Source organism: Triticum dicoccoides, chromosome 1B (assembly GCF_002162155.2).
Source record: "Triticum dicoccoides isolate Atlit2015 ecotype Zavitan chromosome 1B, WEW_v2.0, whole genome shotgun sequence".
In the NCBI taxonomy this organism is placed as follows: Eukaryota; Viridiplantae; Streptophyta; class Magnoliopsida; order Poales; family Poaceae; genus Triticum; species Triticum dicoccoides.
The window spans coordinates 679,232,567-679,237,200 of NC_041381.1; positions in this window are offsets into that span (position 1 = coordinate 679,232,567).

The window sequence follows — 4,634 nt, forward strand, 5'->3', positions numbered from 1 at the left end:
TACCAAGTCTTAGCATCACCCTTTAATGAGAACGGAAATATCTTAAGGATGTATAAATAGCGAGACTTCTCATCATTAGTAAACATGTAGCTATATCATTCAACTTGGTAAGATGTGCCACAACAGTTTCAGATTCAATGCCATAAAAAGGATCAGATTCAACTAAAGTAATAATATCAGGATCAACAGAGAATTAATAATCCTTATCAGTAACACAGATAGGTGAAGTAGCAAAAGCAGGATCGGGTTTCATTCTAGCATTAAGAGACTGCTGCTTCCATTTAGCTAGTAAGTTCTTAAGATCATTTCTATCATTGCAAGCAAGAATTTCCATAGCAGCTTTTTCATTCATAACATAACCCTTAGGAACAACAGGTAATACATAATCATTAGGGGAACCTTCATCATCACTATCATCAATAATAGGTTCTTCAATATTTTCATTCCCCCTAACTCTAGCAAGTTGTTCCTCTAGAAATTCACCTAATGGCACAGTAGTATCACGCATAGAAGTAGTTTCATCATGCATAGCAGAAGTGGCATCATCAATAACATGCGACATATCAGAATTCATAGCAGTAGTAGGTTTAGGTGTCGCAAGCCTACCAATAACGGAAGGAGAATCTAGTGCAGAGCTAGATGGCAGTTCCTTACCTCCCCTTGTAGTTGAGGGCAAAATAGTAGTTCGATCGTCTTTCAAGTTCTTCATAGTGATCAACAGATATAAATCCCAAGTTACTCAGAGAATAGAGCTATGCTCCCCGGCAACGGCGCCAGAAATTAGTCTTGATAACCCACAAGTATAGGGGATCGCAAAAGCTTTCAAGGGTAGAGTATTCAACCCAAATTTATTGATTCGACACAAGGGGAGCCAAAGAATATTCTTGAGTATTAGCAGTTGAGTTGTCAATTCAACCACACCTGGATAACTTAGTATCTGCAGCAAAGTGTTTAGTAACAAAAGTGGTATGATAATAAAGGTAACGGTAGAAAAAGTAAAGATATATGTTTTTGGGTTTTTGTAGTAGTTGTAACAGTAGCAACGGAAAAGTAAATAAGCGAAGAACAATATATGAAAAGCTCGTAGGCAGTGGATCAGTGATGGATAATTATGCAGGATGCGATTCCTCATGCAATAGTTATAACATAGGGTGATATAGAACTAGCTCCAATTCATCAATGTAATGTAGGCATGTATTCCGTAAATACTCATACGTGCTTATGGAAAAGAACTTGTATGACGTCTTTTGTCCTACCCTCCCGTTGAAGCGGGGTCCTAGTGGAAATTAAGGGATATTAAGGCCTCCTTTTAATAGAGAACCGGACCAAAGCATTAACACATAGTGAATACATGAACTCCTCAAACTACGGTCATCACCAAGAAGTATCCCGATTATTGTCACTTCGGGGTTGTCGGATCATAACACATAATAGGTGACTATAGACTTGCAAGATAGGATCAAGAACACACATATATTCATGAAAACATAATAGTTTCAGATCTGAAATCATGGCACTCGGGCCCTAGTGACAAGCATTAAGCATAGCAAAGTCATAGCAACATCAATCTCAGAACATAGTGGATACTAGGGATCAAACCCTAACAATGCTAACTTGATTACATGGTAAATCTCATCCAACCCATCACCGTCCAGCAAGCCTACGATGAAATTACTCACGCACGGCGGTGAGCATCATGAAATTGGTGATGGAGGATGGTTGGTGATGACGACGACGACGAATCCCCCTCTCCAGAGCCCCGAACGGACTCCAGATCAGCCCTCCTAAGAGGGATTAGGGCTTGGCAGCGGCTCCATGTTGTAAAACGCGATGAAACTTTCTCTCTGATTTTTTTCTCCCCGAGACGGAATATATGGAGTTGGAGTTGAGGTCGGAGGAGGTCCAGGGGGCCCACGAGATAGGGGGCCGCGCCCCCCTATCTCGTGGACAGGCTGTGGCCCCCCTGGAATTAATTCTTTTGCCAAAAATTCTTATTAATTACAAAAAGTGCCTCGGTGGATTTCCAGGACATTCCGAGAACTTTTCTTTTCTACACATAAAACAACATCATGGCAGTTCTGCTGAAAACAACGTTAGTCCGGGTTAGTTTCATTCAAATCATGCAAGTTAGAGTCAATAACAAGGGCAAAAGTGTTTGGAAAAGTAGATACGTTGGAGACGTATCGGAGGCCCAGCCGATATTGCTGTTTTATTGCCTGTTTCAGTATTTCGAGGAAAAGGAATATCAAACGGAGTCCAAACAGAATGAAACCTTCGGCAGCGTGATTTTTTGGAAGAATATGATCCAGGAGACTTGGAGTTCACGTCAGAAGATCCTCGAGGAGGCCATTAGATAGGAGGGCGCGCCCCCCTACTGGGCGCGCCCCCCTGTCTCGTGGGCCCCTCGAGCACCTCCCGACCGACTTCTTTCGCCTATATAAGCCTACGTACCCTAAAAACATCGAATATCAAGATAGATCGGGAGTTCCGCCGCCGCAAGCCTCTGTAGCCACCAAAAACCTCTCGGGAGCCCGTTCCGGCACCCTGCCGGAGGGGGAACCCATCACTGGTGGCCATCTTCATCATCTTGGCGCTCTGAATGACGAGGAGGGAGTAGTTCACCCTCGGGGCTGAGGGTATGTACCAGTAGCTATGTGGTTGATCTCTCTCTCTCTCTCTCGTGTTCTCTCTATGGCACGATCTTGACGTATCACGAGCTTTGTTATTATAGTTGGATCTTATGTTGTTTCTCCCCCTCTACTCTCTTGTGATGAATTGAGTTTCCCTCTTGAAGTTATCTTATCGGATTGAGTCTTTGATATGAGAACACTTGATGTATGTCTTGCCGTGTTTATCTGTGGTGACCATGGGATATCACGTGCCACTTGATGTATGTTTTGGTGACCAACTTGCGGGTTCCGCCCATGAAACTATGCATAGTGGTTGGCACACATTTTCTGGACTCTCCGGTAGAAACTTTGGGGCACTCTTTGAAGTACTTTGTGTTGGTTGGATGAATCTTAGATTGTGTGATGCATATCGTATAATCATGCCCACGGATACTTGAGGTGACAATGGAGTATCTAGGTGACATTAGGGTTTTGGTTGAATTGTGTCTTAAGGTGTTATTCTAGTACGAACACTTTAATAGATCGGTCCGAAAGAATAACTTTGAGGTGGTTTCGTGCCCTACCATAATCTCTATGTTTGTTCTCCGCTGTTAGTGGCTTTGGAGTGACTCTTTGTTGCATGTTGAGGGATTGTTATATGATCTATTTATGTTATTATTGTTGAGAGAACTTGCACTAGTGAAAGTATGAATCCTAGGTCTTGTTTCCTATCATTGCAATATGTGTCTACTACATAAACTTCTTCCTGTAGACGTTGTTGGGCCTGCAAGTGCACAAGTTTGTAGGATAGTAGCAAATTTCCCTCAAGTGGATGGCCTAAGGTTTATCAATCCGTAGGAGGCGTAGGATGAAGATGGTCTCTCTCAAACAACCCTGCAACCAAATAACAAAGAGTCTCTTGTGTCCCCAACACACCCAATACAATGGTAAATTGTATATGTGCACTAGTTCGGCGAAGAGATGGTGATACAAGTGCAATATGGATGGTAGATATAGGTATTTGTAATCTGAAATAATAAAAACAGCAAGGTAACAAGTGATAAACGTGAGCGTAAACGGTATTGCATTATAGGAAACAAGGCCTAGGGTTCATACTTTCACTAGTTCAAGTTCTCTCAACAATAATAACATAGATAGATAATATAACAAGCCCTCAACATGCAACAAAGAGTCACTCCAATGCTACTAATAGCGGAGAACAAACGTAGAGATTATGGTAGGGTACGAAACCACCTCAAAGTTATTCTTTGGGATCATTCTATAAAAGAGTTCATACTAGAATAACACCTTAAGATACAAATTAACCAAAACCCTAATGTCACCTAGATACTCCAATGTCACCTCAAGTATCCGTGGGCATGATTATACGATATGCATCACACAATCTGAGATTCATCCAACCAACATAAAAGTACTTCAAAGAGTGCCCCAAAGTTTCTATCGGAGAGTCAAGAACGTGTGCCAACCCCTATGCATAGGTTCCCAATGTCACGAAACCCGCAAGTTGATCACCAAAACATACATCAAGTGGCACATGATATCCCATTGTCACCATAGATAATCACGGCAAGACATACATCAAGTGTTCCCATAAAAGACTCAATCCGATAAGATAACTTCAATGGGGAAACTCAATTCATCACAAGAGAGTAGAGGGGGAGAAACATCATAAGATCCAACTACAATAGCAAAGCTCGGGATACATCAAGATCATGCCATAGAGGGAACACGAGAGAGAACACGAGAGAGAGAGAGAGATCAAACACATAGCTACTGGTACATACCCTCAGCCCCGAGGGTGAACTACTCCCTCCTCGTCATGGATAGCGCCGGGATGATGAAGATGGCCACCGGTGATGGGATCCCCCTCCGGCAGGGTGTTGGAATAGGGTCCCGATTGGTTTTTGGTGGCTACAGAGGCTTGCGGCGGCGGAACTCCCGATCTATCTTCGGTTCTGGAAGTTTTAGGGTACAAGAGTATATATGGGTGCAGGGGGTACGTCG